The 21,399-nt window shown below is 40.9% G+C and overlaps 1 long non-coding RNA gene across 1 annotated transcript in view; it reads right to left on the bottom strand.

Moving 5' to 3' along the window:
* Nucleotides 1-21,399, bottom strand: part of LOC120317291 — a 62,987-nt gene that overhangs the window by 38,186 nt on the left and 3,402 nt on the right. Inside the window, exon 2 of the long non-coding RNA XR_005559204.1 lies at nucleotides 16,953-17,029. This is a non-coding gene — a long non-coding RNA (uncharacterized LOC120317291). The remainder of the gene's footprint in view (nucleotides 1-16,952; nucleotides 17,030-21,399) is intronic.

Here is a 21,399-nt window from a genome sequence, read left to right as displayed (position 1 = left end):
GTCTCTGTGTAAGGTACAGAGATCCTCTCTAACTGATAGTGCTGCCAACTCTGAAATGCGCCTAGCTGAGGTAACTGCGATTAGGAATGAGACCTTAAGAGTCAAAAATTGTAATGTGCGTGTCCTGACAGGTTCAAATGGAGGTGAGGTAATGGCTTGCAGGACCTTGGACAGATCCCAAGAGAGATATCTGTGTACCACTGGTGGTCTGCTGTTTGTTGCGCCCTTAATGAAAACCCGCACTGCCGGGTGCTTGGCTAGTGGTTCAGAGTTGCCATATGTAAGGATAGAGGATAAGGCGGCCACCTGCCTATGAATTGTGTTTGGTGCTAAGCCCTTGTCCAGACCCTCCGCTAGATAGTCTAAGATCCTCGGATAGAAATACTAAGAGGGTCTAGCTGCTGCCTTGTGCACCAGCTGTAATAATTTCTCCAAGTGGAGTCGTAAATTCTGTTGGTTGAGGATCTTCTTGAGGCCAGAAGTGTCCTAATGACTCGCTGCGAGAAGCTTTCCCTTTCTAAGAGGCTCCGCTCAAATGCCAGGCGGTTAATTAGAGCCACTGTGGTTCTGGGTGAAGTAGCGCCCCCTGACTGAGGGAGATTTGATTGTGCGGAACCCTCCACGATGGGGATGCAGAAAGACTTACGAGGTCGGCAAACCATGGCCATCTTGGCCAGCGCGGTGCAATGAGTATCACCTCTGCTTGTTCCTGCAATATCTTCCTGATGGTTGCCTGAATCAGAGGAAGTGGGGGAAGGCATATAGTAACCCCTCCGGCCAATGTCCCTGGAGGGCATCTGCTCTCTCTGCTCCTGGAGATGGGAAGCGGGAGAAGAATCTTGGGAGCTGAGCATTCTTGGGGCTGGCAAACAGGTCCAGTATTGGGTGACCGAACTGAGCTGATGCTTCCCTGAAGAGAGTAGGGTGTAGGCTCCACTCTGAGTAGTCTATTGTTGCCCTGCTCAGAGAATCCGCCTGTTGATTTGCCTCTCCTGATATGTGCTCTGCCCTGAGAGAGGCTAGTTGTTCTCGGCCCAGGCTTCCAGCGATTTGGCCTCGATCATGAGGGCCCTCGACCATGTGCCCCCCTGCTGGTTGATGTGGGCTTTGGCTGCCACATTGTCGGTGAGCACTAGGACATGTTGATCCATCACTGCGCTGTGAAAATGACAGAGAGCCAGATGTATGGCTCTGAGCTCCAACCAGTTTATGTTGTGTTTCAGATCCCCCTTGGACCCTGTGCCAACTTGGATTGAAGATGTGCTCCCCAACTGAATAGGCTGGCGTCTGTGGTCAGGGTGACTCAGACTGTCTCCTTGAACATGTGTCCCCTTGTCATTGCTGGAGACAATCACCATTTTAGTGAATTTATGACTCCTGGTGGTACCTTCACCTTTCAGTTGGAGGCGACAGTTCCCTCTTTCTGGAACGGGAGTAGGAACCATTGCAAGTCTCTGGAGTGTAGCCGTGCCCACGGCATGATCACTATGCATGATATCATCTTCCCTAGTAAGCTGGAGAGCGTGGCCAGTGTGGTGGTCCGCCTTCTTCGGATTAGCCTGACCAGGGCTTGAATGCTGTTCCTGTGTTCTCAAGAGAGGTAGACCTCGCATCTTAATGTGTCTATTACTGCTCCCAAATAAAGCAGATGGGTCGATGGGACCGTTTGACTCTTCTGAAAGTTTATTGAGAACCCATGGTTCTGAAGAACCTTTAGGGTCAGTGCTATGTCTGCCTATGCCACCTGAACTGATGAGGACTGAATGAGAATGTCGTCCAGGTAGCATTGGATGCGCACCGGATTTGTCTGCAGGTATGCAGCGAGGGTCACCAGAACCTTTGTGAATACTCTGGAGGCGGAGGACAGGCCGAAGGGAAGAGCTCTGTATTGATAATGCTGCCCTGTGAGGCAGAACCTGATAAACCTTCGGTGCTCTAGCAGGATTGGGATGTGAAGGTAGGCCTCTGTCAGATCTATGGACATCAGGAAATCTCCCTTTCTGACGCTCGCTAAGATTGACTGAAGAGTCTGCATCTTGAACCTCCTGTATGTCAGGTGGGTGTTCAGAGTTTTTAGATCTAGAATTGCCCTTCACCCCACCCCACCCCGAACTCTTTGGGACTAAAAATAATATGAAGTAGAACCCCTGCCTCTGTTGCTCCTTCTGCACCGGCTCTATCGCCTGGATGTCCAGAAGGTGCAGGATGGCCTCCCTGAGGAGCTGCCTTTTGGTTGGATCTCTTGACAGTGGACAAGACATGAATCGGATCGGGGGTTTGAAGATTAATTCCAGTGAGAGGCCGAATCTGACAGTGTTTAAGACCCAAAGGTCCGTGGTGGTGGCCTGCCATTTGTGTGTGAAGAGGGCCAGCCTGCCACCAATGGGGGAGTCCTCCCTGCCATCACTTGGATTTGCAAAAGGGGTGGGCCCCGCTCTGCAAAAAGGCCACTTTGACTGGAATTGTTGCCTAAATCTGTTCCTGCTGCCTGGTCTATCACCCTGTCGGTCTGATCTGGGATGATAGGGATGGGAGAAAGAGTTCTGCTCTGGGCCTGCTTCAAATCAAAAGGACAGTCTGCGAGGGAAGGAAGGGACTCTCCTCTCCATTATTTTGGACTGGTGGACCAACACCTTGCGTTTATCCTTGTTTTCTACCAGATAAGGGTTAAGAGCTTCACCAAAAAGCTTGCCGCCCTTGTAGGGTGCTGCAGCCAACCGCCACTTTGTCTTGATGTCGGCTCACCATTGCTTGAGCCACAGTAGTCTACGAGCAGCAGTTTTTGTGCAACTGCCCTTGCAGAATAATTTGCCGCGTGTAAAGAGGAATCTGCCAGAAATTCCATTGTCGGCACTAACCTTCTTAAGTCCTGGTGGGTTCTCTCCTCGTCCCGGGAAATTCTCGCCTGGAGTTGGCAGAGCCAAAGTAACATAGTGCTAGCAAAAAAGGAATTAAAAATAGATGCCTTGATTGCCCACGCCGAAGCCTGGTGTGCCCTGCAGAAGGTAAGATCCGTCTTCCTATCCTCAGACTTCAGGAACTTAGCTGCATCTCCGGCTACGGTGGATGGGGAAAAAGGCGCAGCTACAGGCTCGTCTACCTTCAGGACTTCTATTACCTCCGCTAGGCCAGGGTCTATATTGAACAATATAGGGAATAAATTGTTGTGTGTAGGTGGGTTAAGAAAACACCTCATTGTTTGTGACCTAACTAGTTGAAGGTCCCTCCTGAGGATCAAGGGCCTTTCAATCTTGGTAGTGCTGCTGGCCTTGTGAAGTAAGGACTTGAACAGGGTGGGGTTAAAAATAGACCCATGAACGGTGGAGGGTCTGGGGATATGCCATCATCCTCTGACAGACCCTGATCTGACTACTCACAGTCCTCTGCAGGAGACTTCCTGCCTCTGGAAGATTGAGAAGGAGAGATTGATTCCTGGTACACAGAGGCCTCCTCTTGCGAGAGGAGGGAACAGCCTCTTGAAACCATGGACCTGGTCCTGGAACAATGGTGTCTTGAAGAGGCCATGGCCTGAGCAATGGCCTGAGATACCAGAGATTGTAAATGTTCCAAAGACAATGCTTTTTGGAAACCTGTCAGCATCCCCGGACCTTTGGGCCCTTCACAAAGGGGGGATTCAATTGCCTGTACTGTGTCAGCCTCTGTTTCCAGAGGTTCCTGACCAGGCTTCTTCAGGCCAAATATTTCCTCCTCTTTGTAATTAGGTAGGTCTAGCTGCTGTGTCTTGCCTCTTTTCAGCCCTAGAAAACTGTTTTTCCAAGGCCTGGTGTCTACGCTTGGCCTTCTTATCTGCTGCCTTAGAAGACCTTTTGCCAGAAATTGCTTCGGCCTTGATTCTGCTTGCCGCCTCCTGGTTAGATGATCTTGGCCTCTTGTGCCCAAGAGGGTTTATGGAGGATTCCTGCATTGATTAGTGTCTGCCATTTGTGTCTGCCATTGGCAGAAAGAGATATCCCAACTCAAAAACTGGGAGAAATCTCAATAGAGGCCTTATGCAGGTTTAGTTCAGGAAAACAATAAATTGACTTTTACCGGTTCCTGACTCTCCCTCCTTCAAAGAGCTATTTGATCAATTGAATGAAAATTTGTTTTGATTTTTTTGAATTTATTTCTTTTTGAAAAGGAGGGGTTTGGCTAGGAGGAGGAAGGGGACGCTGCTGCCAACTACCCTGAGAGAGAGAAAAGGGGAGAGTGGTCTGCTTACTGTCCTCCTTTCCCTGCTCTGCAAAAAAATAGACATGAGGAGAAAGAATGGCGACTGAGAGGCCTCTGGACACTCTCCGTGGCTCAGTTGTTTGTCGGAAGACTGACAGAGCCCGGTTGCACCCACCTATTAGCTGGACTCTCAGAAGAGCTGCGCGGTGAATTCAAACACTCCGCCGGCTGGCGGAGCTTCGATAAAATTAACCGGGTGATTACTACACTCTCCGCAGCACAGCTGATCTCCAGGGAAAACCCCCTTGAGCTGTATCAATGTTCGCGGCCCAGCTGATCACTGGGAAAAGCCCTATGAGGCGTCTCACTCTCCGCAGCTCAGCTGGGCTCGGAAATGCCTGCGGAAGATCTATCAGCTCTCCGCAGCTCAAAAACTGTTGGAAAAGCCACAGAGATCTAACAGTCCCCCGCGGATCAGCTGGCTACAGAGAAAACCAAATGCTGAAAAAAAATAAAGGAAAACCCCAAGGAAGATCTGCTGATCCCTTGAGAAGGAACTCTAGGAGGAAGAGAGGTGCTGGGGGGGATCTGAGGCTAAACAAAGGCCTTCCCCACACCCTGGAGCTCACTGGGTGGTCAACTAAAATGGTGCCCCAGCTCTTTGTTCAGTCCGATCGATCCTGAGAGCCTTGCGGTAGCGCTGCGATTGCCTGGCTAAGAGAAGAAAACGAACAGCCGTTCATCCTTCTTCCTCTCCCTCTCGACATGAAGTAATGAAAATGAAAGAAAAATATAACCTGATTCAAAGAATTGCTTCTGGAGCCAGAAATAACAGTCTGAATTGGCTGAGACTAAGTCGAGAACTGGGGAATGGAGGTCCCTGGAAGAGGCGGAGCAAAATTGACTGACTTAGTCTATGGGTAGAAGGCAAGCATAACCCATTGGTGGATTCTCCACTCGTCATGCTGGAGGAATAGGAAGAGAAAGATATGTTGGATATGTTCACCATCTTGGGTCATTTGTGAAAATAATAAATGTGGGACACAAATAAATAAATAAAAATAGGAGAATTGGACAGTTAGCACATTCAGTTTTGGTATTCTCTGGCTCTGGGCCATCCAGTTCTTCAAAAGAGCAGCAACAAGATCTCCAGCAGTTCTGAGAAGTATACATGACCAACAACTTCTAGAAGAATGATGGGGGAAGGTTATTATGCTATTGAAAATCAAAACCATTTCCCTCTTCCATCAAAGAAATCTTTGGATGTATCATTAGAGAAGATTTTTAATGGATTCATTGACTAAAGCTGCCCATCTCACCAAGGATATGGTAAAAAAAAAGATCAAATCCAAAAAACCAACAGGGTTCACTCACTAAAGAATATCCAAGTCCGTAAATGCCACATGAAAGATATACTGGGTCTGGATCATTCAGATTTCTGGGACAGAGCAGTCCTACAAAGCAGTTACATCAACAAATAAGGCACATCTCCTAAATCCCACAAGGCAGCTGACGGGATCTACAGCATGCCAATCCTACCAGATCTGATGCGGTAAGCAGAGACAGGGGTTCCATGATAAAATAAGATATGATAAGATAACCTTTATTATCATTTTTTACTATGGACACAACGACACACATCAAAAATGAAATTTAGTTGCCTGCTCTCAAAGTGAAACACATACATGATACACACCTAAAAGCCTGCCCTGTGCCACGCAGGGCTTTATAGATAATGACCAACCTCCTGAATTGTATGTGGAAGCCAGTGGGAGCTTGGGCAGCTCATGGACCAATGGAATGCTCAAAAGTATCTGTGTCATTGCATTCTGAATGAGTTGAAGCTTGCAAATGCTTGTCAAGGGAAAGCCCCACATAGACCATATTACAGTAATGTATTCCGTGAGTTTACCATGAGTAAGGTCTCCTAATCCAGAAATACATGCAGCTGGTCACAAGATGACCCTGGGCAAAGGCCCTCCTAGTCATGGCTGCCACCTGCTTTTCAAGCAGGAGCTGCTAATCCAGGAGGATATCTCCTGCCAGTTATGGTTCTGCTGAAGAGAATGGCAGAGAAGACTAAAGGAAAAGTGAAGAAAACAAATGAAGGATAGTGAAAATCAACAGCTGTAATTAGAATGGTGTTTCTGAAGTTTCCTTGGGCTATGCTGTTCCAGCATAGCAACTTCTGCATAAATCCAATATAAAGTGAAGTCCACAAGTATTTTACTGTTCAAGCAAATTACTTCCCTCTGTCATACAATCTTCATTCTCATAAAATGGCAAAGTCAGTAAAATCACATGCACAGGAATGACTAATTATTCAATTTTATTTGACAAGGCCATGTTGTGACAGTGAGTATAATCATCCCTGTCTGAGAAGAAAAGCTTAAAGCAAAAGTGGCTCTGGGGAAATAGAAATTGGAAAGGGAATGGCTAGTGACTAAGGCAGTCTGCAAAGATTCACCTCAGATATGTAGAAATGAGTTTAGGAAAACATAAAGTACAAAATGAAATAAAGCTAAAAAGCCAGGCAAAATCCAGAAGCCCTAACATAGTGGTTCTTGAACTGGAGGTAATTACTCCAAGGATTTAATTTGGACATATCCTGGGGAAAATGGAGCAATTTGCAATTGAAGAAGTGTTTCTTCAAACAGTAATAACAAAAGGAAGACAAAAGAAATGGTGGGCTTACTATTTGCTCCAAATGGAGAAATCTTAACAAATCACAAAGAGAATAAAGAGGAACTCTTATTTGCCCCTGTCTTTATATTCAAAGGGGAGGGGGGTGGAATATACACACATTGGGGTGGTCAGTTAAGATCTGGAAAATGATCTAATTAATATGAATGCCTGCAGGTCCCATGCCCTGATGAAGTATATCTTACAACATGGAAGAAACTATTTGCAGTAGTTCTTTAACTGTTTTACCCAATTATCATTTTTCTCAGGCTTGAATAATGTCATTACCCCACAAAAGTAAACTGTTATTTTACCCAAATGTCATGGTAGCAGCTGTCCCAAAGTGGATACTTGACACACAAACAAGCAATTGTAAATTGCTCCATTATCCCCAGGATATGCCCAAATTAAATCCTTGGAGTGATTACCTCTAGTTCAAGAACCATTGGTAACAGTTTTTGAAAATTTCCTTTTAGGAAACCTGAATTGCCAGGGAAATATTAGAAGACCTGAGAACAAATAGTTCTCTTCTTCAAGAAAGGGGGGGAGGAGCATCCCAGTAATTCTCAGTCAGTGAGCCTAATATTAATACCTGGAAAGATGTTGGAGCAGATAATGGAGCGGGTCACTTGTAAAGTCTTTTGAAGACAATATTGTGATTGCTAAAAGTCAGCATGGCTTTGTCAAAAGTAGGTCATGTGAGACAAATCTAATTTCCTTTGAGAAAATAAATACTTCAGAGGGAAAAGAGAATGCTATGGATATCATTCCCCTGAATTTCAGCATCTTTTTATAGGAGGAGATGATACTTAAGGATATGTTCAGTGAAGACAGCCTGAAGGAACTTGAAATTTCAGTCTACAGAAAAGAAGTCCGAAGGGAGACATGGTATCAGTGTTTAAATACATTGAAGGGTGCTAGAGAGAAGATGACCAAGAACTATTTTCTATTGATATAGAAGTCAGAAATAATTGACCTAGGTTTTGTTTAAATATAAGGGAAAAACTATATAATTGTTAAGTCTGTACAACAGCAGAATAATCTACCTATGGAGATTCTGAGTTCCCCCTTTTTGAAGAAGAAGGAAGGATGGTTTAATTGATTTTCCTGCACACTGAGGAGGGTTGGAATGGTTGTTCCTTGTAGTCCCCTCCATATCCCTCATTTTCTGATTCTATGCATTACTAAATTCATCATCATCATCATCATGTTAGCCATTGTCTATCCACTGCAGGATGAAGGCCTCTTCTGAATATTTCCAACTAATATGGTCCTGAGCTTTCTTTTGCCAATTGGGCCCGCAATACTTGCTGGTGTCGTCAATCCATCTTGTTTTAGGTCTCTTTCGTAGACACTTTTTATCAAGTAGGATCCATTCCATGACTGCCTTGGTCCACCTGCCAACAGTTCTTTTTGCTATGTGACCAGCCCATTTCTATTTCTTTTACTCTCTTGATGATATTGTATACTCTAATCCATCTGCAGGTCTTTCTATCTTGTCGTTTAATGCCAAGCATGTATATTTCCATGGCTCTTTGCGCCACTCATAACTTTTGTATCAATTCTGAGGTTAGTGTCCTGTTAGAGCAGGTAGCACACACTGATAAAAACTTTTCCCTTCAGGCATAGGGGGAGGTTGTTCTTGAAAATTATGCTTAGCTTGCCGAAAGCCTGTCAACCACATTTAACATGCAGTTCAATTTCCTTTATTGTATCACCTTCCACTGAGATCCATTGGCTAAGGTATATGTAGTAGTTTACTACATATCCAGATATAAAAAAATTTCTTTCTTTGGTGAATTTGTTAAATATAACTTGGCTCTTTTTCAGGTTTATTTTTAACCCAAATGGTTTTCCTTCTTTGTGCAGCTCTTGTATGTGTCTTTGTAGCTCTTCTGGGTCTTGTGAGAAGAAAACGACTTCATCCACAAATCTTAAGTGATTTAAATAAGCACCACTGATTTTTATTCCATGTTTTGCCCAGTCTAGCTTGTGAAATATTTCTTCAAGGCACACTGAGAAAAGGAAAGGCCTTGTCATACACCTTGTTCTATTATATGTTCATTTTCACTTTAAAAACATTAAGGCAAATTGTGGCCATTGTTTTTTCATATATTAATTGTAGTAAGTTTATATAAGCAGTATCTATGCCTTGGTTGAGCAATGTTTTAATTAGTACTTGCTGGAATACTGAGTCAAACACCTTTTTGTAGTCAATGAAAGCCATGTACAAAGGCATGGTGTATTCGTTGTGCCTTTCAATGACTTCCTAAATAACCTGGATGTGATCCATTGTGCTGTAACCACTTCTGAACCCTGCCTGCTCTTTTGGCTGTGCATCATTTAATGTTCTTAATATTCTTTTTGCTATTATCTTAATGAAAACCTTATAGATGACTGAAAGAAACTTATTGGGTGATAGTTCTTTAAATCATCTTGGGACCCTTTCTTTTGTGCAAAAATCATTTCAGCATTTTTCCATGAGTTAGGTATTTTTTTTCTCTGAGGCATCTTAAGTATAGTTTTGCTAGTATTTTGTGTAAACTGTGACCACCAGCTTTCAGCATTTCAACCGTAACATAGTCATTTCCTGAAGCTTTGCCATTTTTCATTGATTTTATGGCATTTGATACTTCCTCCACTAGGATATCTGGCATTTCTTCTTTCGTGGGTCCATTACTAAATTAGTTATTTAAAAAACTAAAGTCTGTTATCCCATTAAAAATAAAACCTGCATCAAAGAGGCTGTTCATATTTCTGAGCTGGCCAAAGTACAGACATAATAGATAGTACTTTGTTATATTTATTTGCTGCACAGCTATTAAAGATAGAATGCCTCATGAAACTATGGTGGCAACCTAATATGCTACCACAGAAAGAATTAAATACATAGGGATCCAAATCCAGCCTTTTAAGAACTAGCCACTCAAACGCTTCACTTGGATGAGCTGCAACCACTTAATAGTGTTGCAAAATTCAGACATGTACCAAAGTATTGCTCTTGAATCCTTGCAATGCCCCTTGAATTTCTGATGTGTTGAATAAATACATTTAACTTTGAACTATTTTCTCTTAAACTTTTCCCAATCTCTCCCTGCCCACAATTCCATACCCTTGCTGTGTCCTGTTCTCTGCTGGAGACTAATGTTCTTTAAAACAAGACCAACAGCAGGTTTGAAAAGACCTTAGATATTGCATCCTCTGGTAATATCCAGTCACCAGCATATTTATTTCAATGCAATACATATCATGAGTTCAAAATGTTCTTGGTCTCTCTTATAATTCCTCCTAATGCCCCAGAAAAGTACTCAGGGGATAAATTGTGGAAGATACAGACATTGAATCCAGTCATGAGATAATATTCATAGTACAATGCTAAGCAAAAAACTGAAGGGATCTCTAAGACAGAGATCAAGAGTTAGACCTATCAACATTTTGAGCCTATAAACGGCTATTTGAAAACATCAGCCATGAATTCTCAGCCTAGATGTAACTGGAACTAGCAGCCTACATTTGACAATAAAGAAAATATACCTAAATATTTCTAGGACCAATTGTCATGGCTGAATGGCCTGGCCATCACCCAAGCCATGGAAAACTGCCATATTGTAAAGATAACTATTAAATCAGTTTCTAAGTGGACCTTTCTTGTTAACTGATGAATTTGCAAGTTATTGGCAAAGCAGAGAGGAAGTCTTTACTGATCTGACTGCTGTTGTAAGGAAGCTCTGTGCAAATTAAATTGATTCTTATCAATCTCCAGTTTCCACAGGCAGCAAAATGTAGTAGCAGTCAGAAAAAGAATACTGTATTATTTTGTCATTATAGATTGGCTTTGTCAGTGGCACTATGGCTAAGATGTTTTTTAAAACAGTCATCATAAACTTTTCTCTGGAAGAGGAAGAAATACAATGCTAGGGACAGTTTATTCAATATCTATTTGATACCTTTCTTCAGCAAATAGTATATCCCTATTTTAAAGCTGATATTTTTTAAAAGTCTGTTAAAAGCCAACTTCAACTATGAAAAAAATCAGAATCAAGCCAAAATACACAATGCAAAAGATAATAAGAAAGATGGCCCACCCACCCACCCCACAACAAATGAGCCCATTAAAAAGCCCTGAGATCTCAATATTCATCCATCCAACAGAATCAAAATTATGAAAAAGAATGATAAATATTTATTATTTCTTACAAAATAAAATGCAAATACCCTAAAGTCTGAGGGTGAAGGGTTCATTCTCCAAGATTGTGGGTTGTTTCCGAATGTTTTGTTACCAGGCTAGGTAACATCCTCAGCGGCATTTAGGGATGTCTGTGTCAGTGATCTTCTATTTATAAGGGCTTCAGGTGTGGGTGTGTCAAGTGATCACAAGACCCTTACTTGACACGCCCACACCTGAAGCCCTTATAAATAGAACAGCACTGACACAGACATCCCCTAAACGCCGCTGAAGATGTTACCTAGCCTGGTAACAAAATCTTTGGAAACCAACCCACAAGCTCGGAGAACAAACCTTCACCCTCATCCTACACCCGAGCTGTAGATATTCACCACTATTGTAAACTCTAAAGTGTTCTTGCGCAAACTATGTTCAAATGGATGGAAATGCGTAACTCTGATATGCTCACCATTTCTTGGTCTTTTATTCAAGATCAAATATAGTTACTGATTGATAACTTATTGTTCTTCCCCTGTGCCTTTGTCCTATACATCTACAAGAGTCACCCAAACTATGATTTTACAATGAGTCAATATGATTTATGTTAATTTTCAGGGACGCCACAAATAAGAAAGATGATTGCAAGGCATTTACTGTACTAAACTAGCTCACCAGAATAGTCTGGAAATAATCCCCCTGGTTGACCATTCTTAAACTGAGAAACCAGAGAAAATAGCTCTTCTATTACGGACAGAAGATACAATAAAGATCAGAATATGTTCTCTTTTCACTGTGCCTGAAGAAGATTTCCATATCACTCAAAGGTTTGGTGTATACCAATAAAAGTCACTTCCCTGCATTGGGTCTTCTTTTAGTATGGAGGGTTTTGGGTTCTTGTTGTTGTTCTGTAGGCTCCATTAGAAACCAGTTTTTACACCAAAACCATTAAAAAAGAGAGATTGGACATCAAATTCTCAGTAATGATGATTAAATGTATTTCTACCTTCTCTGACACAAAGAGTGAAAATATTATTTTCCCCCTTTTCATTCACTGTCTAACTTCTGCAAAAGCATGTTGTGTCAATAAGTACCGTACCTCTTCTTTAACCTATTTGGATGTGTTGCCATGGAAGTTGAGAATTTAATTTCTCAAGTGCTTGAACATATTCTTATATATTTCTGGCAACAAAAGGAATCCTTTTATTTTCTTCAGATATTGTTGCCCTGATAATAATTTTGCTGGTTCATAGTTCTATTAAAAGGTGATACTTTTTAGCAATATTTGTAGTATTCATATAGTTAAAAATTTGTAATGAGTTGGAAGATTAAAAAAAACAGATTCAAGGGGAAAAAGTCAAATGGGAACAAGATGAAATCTCTTTAAAGTATTGTTTTTTAAAAAAAAATGGCTTCACTTGCAATTTCTTCTATCTGCCCCAATAATACAACTCCCACCCCTATATTAAGTGTGTCATGGTATAACATGCTGGGTGAAAAATGAAAACTGACAGGCACATTTCTTGTGCTTAGTGCCAATTTATGCTGTTCCTCTGTCTCTGGGGTTTCTATCCTATGACCCCGACAGGTTTATCACTGAATGCTACTTCTCTATGCCTCAAGTAAGGTTTTAATTTCAAAATATAATTACAAACTCTGCCTCCCCTTCAGAGAAACTAAATGGCAAATATCTTGACAGCTTTCTTCCCTGGGCAGATAGATTGTTCAGGAATGATGCGCTATGTGTCACATCACATCAGTCAGCCAAGCATGTCAGAAGCTTTTTGACCAGAAGTGCAATATGTTGTAGATTCATTTTTAATACACACATCTCAAATATGACTATTAAAAGCTTTTAAAGCATGCATTAACCACAAATATGGAATTGAAAGGAAAGACAAATTGCAGTGGACTTTTTTTTTCTTTTTAAACTCCAAAACAGAAGGTGGATATCAGGTCTAAAAGACTAATGATTCTTGAGGAACCATTCCTCCCACCTAATTCATATTAGCCTCCTATTCAAAGTGTTTCCAAGACATAATGACTATAAAACATTCACAAAGTCTTGTGCAGTGTCATAAAATGATTATATGTGTGCCTTAGTGCATCTGTTAATTCATTTTGATATAATTTATGAGGGAAGGATTCAGCAGACTGATATAAATCTTTACAAGAACCTGTTGATTCTAATCTTTCATCTAAGGCCAATGAGTCAAAATAAATAAATAACCTGTCTTGTATAAACTAGAAGCATAAATATTGATTAAGTTATAGCCTTGCCCATCATTGTAGTATATATATTTAGAACATGCCACAGATGGTCTAAGGAATATCTAGATCACATTTTAATTAATTAACTTTTTAACACAAAAAAACCCAATCACATATACAAATGCACAGACTGGAGAAAGTTCCATACTAGTATGCAAATAAAGAGGGAAAACAGACACATACATTAGGGAAAATTGCATATAAGGTAAATATGAATTGTCTTTCTTCACGTATGCTTTTTTAATAATATACTGCAAAAGAAACTGGATATAAAATATAGCGTACATATGAAACTAACATTGACTAGAAGCAGAATAAATTCACCTAAGAAGTTGGAAGCATATCATACATGCTATGCAACTTGGTACCTATGTATGATATAGCACATGGACAGTCTTCGTATCAGTATGTGGCAAAGAATACCACTGGGTGGTCAAAAAATATTTCTTACATTTCTTGCTGTATCTTGCTGCTTTGACTTAACTATGACAATTCAGATCAGTACTCCTAATTCCTGTGTAGCTTGGAATTGATAAGTATTGCCCTGGGAAATCAATTCCTACTAAAAAATTCTTAAATACAAGTATGGCTGATGAGAGACAGGCACAATCTTTTCCCCCCAAATTCACAAGGCAACCACAAGTTTTCTGATCAAGCAATGTCTAGATTGAATCTAAAAATCACCTGTCAGCACAGAGTTATGGAAAATTAAGTTCAGCACATTTCTATGCAGCAAAAACATTGGTACTCCTCCACTTTTTCCCGAAGATTCCCAATCTGCTATGAAGTAAGTTGAAATGGGCATTTACCACTTTTGTTCCATAATCCACAGAGCATACACTTTACTTTTGATGTATGACTTGCATATTCTGAGATATAGTATTTTTCTTAAATAATGGAGGTAAATATCCCTCCCCATAACTGATATACTCCAAATGACTTCGATTTCAATTGCCAGTGTCTTCTGTCACTGGTCTTGCTGGTAAGAATTCAGGAGTTGCTAGACAAAATAAGAGGTAGGAGATTTTTGTCAAACCAAGGAAGATACTATGGCTTTCATCTATACCCATAAGTCCCCACAACTGACAACTTTACACATGTCTTGTCTGCCCTAAAAAAAGTTTATTTTTTTCTTCCATTTCTGTTCCCAACTAATCCCTTCTTCAGACACTGAAAAAATAAATATAATCAAAAACTTTGCAAAAAAAAATAATTAAATGCGCATAAGACCTGTATCTGAATTTCTAAAACAGGGCTACCAATTATCTGGATACTTTGAAATAACTTCTCAAGCATTTAAATATTCCATACAATGTGACTAGGGAAAAATGACTGATGAGTTCATGCAAGCTTGTAACTTCAGAATTCTTTAATCATTCATTTATTATGCAAAACAGGTTTCAATCTCCAGTGAGATTTTCCTAGTAAAGTTTCAACACTTGAAAAAATGAAGTGTGAAAAAGAGTTTAATCTTAACTACCCTAAGCACAAATGCTAATATGCTCATTAAAGAGACATTAAATGGAAAGACGTAAAGTGGATGATTGCCCTAATAAGAGATTTTAGTTGATTCAAACCATTTCCGTTTTCTAAAATGCAAATATCTATGTAAAATCAAGCTCAATAGAACCAGACAAACTAAGGAGATCTGCATTTGAGCAGTTCTTACACAATCTGAAAAAAGGAAACCCCACAATACACTAATTTGTTGATATCCATTGCAGTGGTTCTGATAATGATAAGGGAAATATATAAATCCTTCTTGAGAATGTGAGTTTCAATCTAGTCCTAGTTCATTCCATGTTGTCATATATTCACATAATGTCCTAATATGTACTGCCTCTTAAAAAAAATTCCTACTGAGTGCACATGCAGAAGGTTCCTCTTTAAAGCCTAGCCATTATTCAAGAGCTTTAATTGCTTAACTCCCCCATATAGTTCTTACTCCCTGCCTCAAGTGAATCAGAGACCAACCAACAACTATTAATGTTCAATAAAGACACCCACAGGAAACTGTTGTCTATACCCACAAAGAGAGATAGAGAGAGTTTCCATGTAGCTACTCCTCCTCTTTTTCCACTCTTAGGAAGCCAAGATCAAAGAGAACTCTGAACAGAATACTATAGTCGCTGAATTATCATAGTTGCCTTTCTTTGTTAAGTAAATATATGGCCCAGAGTTTGACAGAATTTATACTTCTTGAGCTATAAGCAGTGCTTTTTATGTAAAAAAAAAAAAAAAAAAAAGGTGCCGGAACTCACACACGTTATATAACCCGCCTTGCCTATCCTACAAGGTTCCATCCAAAAAAGGTGCCGGAACTCCGTTCTGGGCGTTCTATGACAAAAAAAGCCCTGGCTATAAGTGTGTTTTCTTAGTAGTTGTTTGGGAATATTTGATGGAAAGCAGTATCCTAAGTGCAAAATTTAGAAGAATACTGCACCTCATAATATTCTTGTTTTTCTTTATGATTGTTTGCTAAATCAGTTGTTAAGGATTTGGACCATAACTGAAATGACAAGGCTGAAAATTGCCACGCTGTATCTATCTGACTATTATATGCTCCAGATACAACACTTCACTGCACAAGCAAGAACTGCACGATAAAGTTTCCACGACATGTGTGATTGAAACTCATGTACCAGAAATATTTTCCAAGGCAATTAGACTGCCTAACAAAATAACCTTCATAATCATCTTACAACTAAGCAGTCTATCTCCCTGATTTCTTTTCCTCAATGGCTATGAAATATAGATATTTCATAGATTCAGAGGATAAATAATGAATCCACAAATCATGGGATGCCTCTGAATGAAATGCCCTAGTTCAGTGATGGCGAACCTTTAGAGACTGAGTGCCCAAACCACAACCGAAAACCCACTAATTTATCACCGAGTGCCAGGTGGTGTGGCCCACTGGGTGGGCGTGGCTGTGGTCATGGCAGATTGGATGGGTGTGGCCAAGGTGGGTGTGATCACCTCGATGTTGCTCATGGGGAGGGATGCCTGTGTGGGCCGAGCAGGGTTGGGGGAGATCCAGGAGGTCTCTGGCAGATGGGGTGATGGGCAGGAGGCTCGTCCTGCTGGGTAAGGCGAGGCAGGGCAGGGGTGCCATTGTCACAGGGCAAGGTGAGGCAGGGGCCGGGGTAGCTGCTGCCCGACACCATCAGCTGCTGCACACTGAGGCCAGTGAGTGCATGGGTGCTGGGATGCATCTGGCCATCTGGGACCTTGGTGCATTAGCGGGCAGTTGGTTGAAGAGGGATGGTTGCCATCTCCGGGGCATGGCACGCGTGCCCACAGAGAGGGCTCTGAGTGCCGCCTCTGGCATGTGTGCCATAGGTTCACCATCACTGCCCTAGTTACTGCATCTGCATCATGATCTATTCCATTTCAGCTACATATTTTGTTATTTTGTATATAACTCCTTATCTAATTGCTTATTCAATGAAGAATTTGAGTCCCTTGATCCAGACAACACTTAGGATATTGACACTGACAGAAAACACTTCAACTTCCCAGCTACGAAAGATATAAAAAGCATTCAGATACACACAATCTCCTCTGCAGCACAGTGAACCATTCCCTGGCATAAATCAGTATTAATGTTCTATCTCTAGACCTCAGCTACAAACTAGTATGCCTAGCAACAGAAATCACCCACCTGGGGCAGCATGCGATTTTCCTCCTCCAGCTGTCTTACTCTTGCTTCCAGCTGCCTAACATAGGACAAGGTTGATTCTAAAATTAAAAAGACAAAAGAAAAGGACTTGTATTATACAAAAAAGTCTGCTTTGGCAAACTCAAGGCCAGAATTACTCACCAATAGATTTCTGGCTTTTGTTTTCGTCAAAAACTACAGTACTGTCTCTAAAATATATAGTAAATGTGTTCTCTTTTTCATGGGCTACAAAGCGGAATGTGATGTATCCATGAAACTTTTAATTTTCCATATGTGTAAATGCTCAGACTGATAAACTAGAGCAGAGATGGGTGAGTATTGGATTCCCCTTGAAGGGTTTTTCAACTACTCCGAACAGTTGAGCAGTTCAATTTGTTCTATGCTCAGTTGAGGAACACAGAATTTTATTAGTTATGACATACTGTCTTGGACTCTACAGAATTAAACAAAACTTTCTAAAAGTTGTGAAGACTTAAATGGAAATATTTGCTTCCAAATTGCTGTCCTCTTATTTTAATTCCAAAGTGCACAACTTAAAGGCCTCTTTTACCTTTGAGATTGAAGACTGCACTCCAGGACAAGAAAATTAACTAATAAATATAAATTAATTTTTAACTTATATTAAATTAATAAGCACTATCACTTGATTCTCCCCTTCTATATAAATTTATTTCCCAAATAATTTTTCCATTTTCATCTATATCAGTGGTCCACAACTGTTCCAGCTCAGCAGACCAGCAGCGGCAGCAGGGAGGGGACAGGGGATGGTTTTGTGTGTGCGCCACTTACACAAATGCAGTTTCACACACTCTCACACTTGCCTTCTACTTATGAGGCCAACAGGTTCCCAATGGGCCACTGCCTGGCACCAAGCCACAGACCAGGGTTTGGGGATCCCGATCTATGTACTACAAAGGATATACATATATAAAATGATTCTCCTTCACAAACCCATATAACATCTTTGAAAAAAAAATCCTTCCTTTTCATGGAAGCTGAATATTAATTGCCTGATTAGAAGGTGGAGCAGAAACCATCTAATGGATCCAGAAAGTGTTACTCCTTACACTTGTCCTCTATGTACAATTTAGGTTTTTCAATTTTATTTTAATTTACACATCTTTCTTTAGTGCGTAAGACATAAAAGCAAGAAGATGGTGTCAGCCACATCTGATACCCATGCTCCTTCTTTCATCCTTTTCCAGAGGCTTCTTGGGTTATGGTAAATAGGAAGAGGAGGAAAAAGAGTACTGGAAGCAACTTTTACTTGGTAGCTTCATCTGCCATCTTTTATCTTTTATTGGTTTTATTACAATTTCTTTAATTGTGAGCCGCCCAGAGATGTTGAGTCAGGCAGCACGCAAGTTTAATAAACTATTTATTATAGTTCATAGCAGTCGGCCAAATATTCAGACTGGATTTGGCATTTTTATCCATCCCAAGGACCTAGGATATGCAGATATTGTTGTTTAATAATATTAAAGGTATCATTGCAAGATGTGTTATTATCTGTTCACAAAAATGTAAAATCAGAACTCCTACTTCTTTAGCTGGTGTTGGGCTTTACAACACACTGAGTTTTTCCCAAGAACCTAGGATGTTATAATATATCGGCATAGTATATGGGCAGATCCAATGTAATAAATATTTATTATTATTATTATAGTCAGCCACCCAGTCAGCCAGAGGTCTGAACCAGATTTGGCATTTTTATCCACCAAGGACCCGGGATAGGCAAATATTATTTAAAGAAATATAAAATCTTCTCTTATTCTAGATGCCAGTACCATTGTAGATACCTTCCTCCATTCCTTCTGATCTTCCTGCTCCCTGGTATAAACGGATTGGACTTGTTGTAAATGTCAAAATAAGCCACCCCAGCAGAGACACAAAGGAAGATAAATGATGTTACAAAGGCAGAGAGAAGCAACTGAGGCAGAAATTATGGGTTTGGAAGAAAGGATAGAGAATCTTCCATACCACATTATCTTTCTCAGGAGGCACTAGTTTCTTCATTGAACTATTCCCCCGCTAGCAGACTATGTGTGATTGCATTCCTCCATTCTAATTGCAATCTCAGCTGATGCCTCAAAAGCCTCAACCTCAAACAGAAACAGCAGAAGATACTCAAAACCTATAGAAAAATAGGAAGTGGTAACTATTTGAAAACAATTACAATAGACAAGATATTACAAGATTCAATGGAAACAAAGCCTTACTACAGTCCCTGTCTATAGGTTCGATAATGCTACAGGATTTCTCCTTCTCACCAAGACAGCAACTGCTTGTTTAAAAAACAGTCATCTTGACAGAAAGGCCACACACAAGCTCAACAATCTTACGTAACTTTGCTGCTGCTGCTGCTGTTGAGATAAACTAGACTATTATACGCATATTATCTCATCTGCTAAGCAACCTATTAAATAAGAAGGAACAGTGATGAATGAGGTTTCATTTTTTTCCATTCCAAAATTTGTTGGAAATTTAAATAGGCCCTCACTCTGGGAGTGAATGTGAATTGCAGATGATCAAGGTAGCAATCCATTGTGGTTTGACACAAGTGATTAATATACAATGTACAATGCAGGCTAAATATAGGACTCTGAGACAGCAGGGGAAGAAATGATCCAAGGTTTTATATGCTTTGCTGTGGAAAGTTGTCACAGTTAAGTGATGGGTGAACTTTGATGATTTGAAAATTAGCATACCCTGGCTGCAAAATTTCATTACAGCAATCCTCATCTTTGGGCCCACCCACTGTTTACTCTGGATTCCTGCAATCGAGATCAGTTTTAATTTTCAGCAGGCCATTATATTGGTGCTATTTTATGGATCTAATGTATTGGAAACACCCACACTCCTGGCCTCCCCAGTAGATGATAAGTTATACAAAAGTGGGAGCATCAGCAGCTTTCAATAAGTGTTAATTAACAAATTGATTTTTATTTCATTTTGCCTCTTATACATTTTCTGTGGATTGAAGCAGTCCCTCTTATAAACAAGAAGTTAAGGCTAAGAAACTGCATTGAGAAATACAGATTTCCAAAGCGCCTGAAGGCAGGACAAGTACAGACATAATAGATAGTACTTTGTTATATTAAGAGGAGACTGGACAGCCATTTGTCCAAAATGGTATAGGGTTTCCTGCCTGAGCAGGGGGTTGGATTAGATGACCTCCAAGGTCCCTTCCAACTTTACTACTACTATTACTACTACTACTACTATTATTATTATTAAGATATATATGTAGGTCTTTGGTTGTTCGGGTTTTCTCCCGCGTAAAATTGGAAGTGTCTTGGTGATGTTTCGACAAAGTCCCATTCATCATCTTCAGGCTGGTGTTTTCAGCTTCGTGCTTCGAAGCACAAAGCTGAAAACACCAGCCTGAAGATGACGAATGGGACTTCGTCGAAACGTCGCCAAGACACTTCAAATTTTACGCGGGAGAAAACCCGAACAACCAAAGACCTACATACAAACACCATATATATATATATATGGAGAGAGAGAGAGAGAGAGAGAGAAAGAGAGAGAGAGAGAGAGAGAGACAGAGACAGAGACAGAGACAGACAGACAGACAGACAGATAGATGGTGGGAACAGAAAGGAAGCAAAAGGAGGCCTCATACCTTGTTTAAAGCATGGACAGGAAGGTTAGGCGAACTGATATCCTTCAGGTTCCTCTCAGCATCATACTTCAGATGTCCCATCTTTCATAGATTTCTCCCATTTGTGAATAGGATACCCTCCTTATACTTAGAATATTTTTGTTCAAATCCCAATTTAGCTATATGCTCAGAACAGTAAAAGGTAAGCTGGGCAATTCACTCCTTCCACACTTATCAAGGCCTTTGATGGTTTTATTATAATGTTATAAATAAGTATAGTTGCTGTTGTATATGTTTTTTTTTTAAAAAAATCCCTCTTTTTTGGGATGCACCTTTATCTCCTCAGGCAAGATGAGATATACTAGTGTAGGCAAAACCATTAAGAGTGCTTGGATGAATCAGGCACAATAATTCTGTTTCCAAGAAGAGCTAGCTGGATGACTCTCGAAGGTCACAAGCAGAACATCTAACTCAGCGGTTCTCAACATGTGGGTCACGACCCTTTTAGGGGTTGCATGAGCCTTTCACAGGGGTCGCCTAAGATCATCGGAAAACACATATTTCTGATGGTCTTAGGCAGGGCTTGTCAACCGCCTTCTCTCCCTCCCCCCCTCCGCTCCACCTCACTTGTTTGTGGGAAATATGCTGCTTGGCAGCAGTCTGTACAAACTCTACCAAATGCACCCTGCAGGGGGCGCATGAAGAGCGCAGGCGCAGAGCAAGGCCCCATCCTCTCCAGAGACTCATTGTGCAGCAACCGGATTGACTTCTTCTCGTGCACACAGGTCAGCGAAGGGGAGGCTGCTGCAGCACCCAACTCCT

Source organism: Crotalus tigris, unplaced genomic scaffold (assembly GCF_016545835.1).
Source record: "Crotalus tigris isolate CLP2741 ecotype Arizona unplaced genomic scaffold, ASM1654583v1 scf7180000019587.205037, whole genome shotgun sequence".
NCBI classification, from domain to species: Eukaryota; Metazoa; Chordata; class Lepidosauria; order Squamata; family Viperidae; genus Crotalus; species Crotalus tigris.
This window is presented reverse-complemented; position numbering and strand designations above follow the sequence as displayed.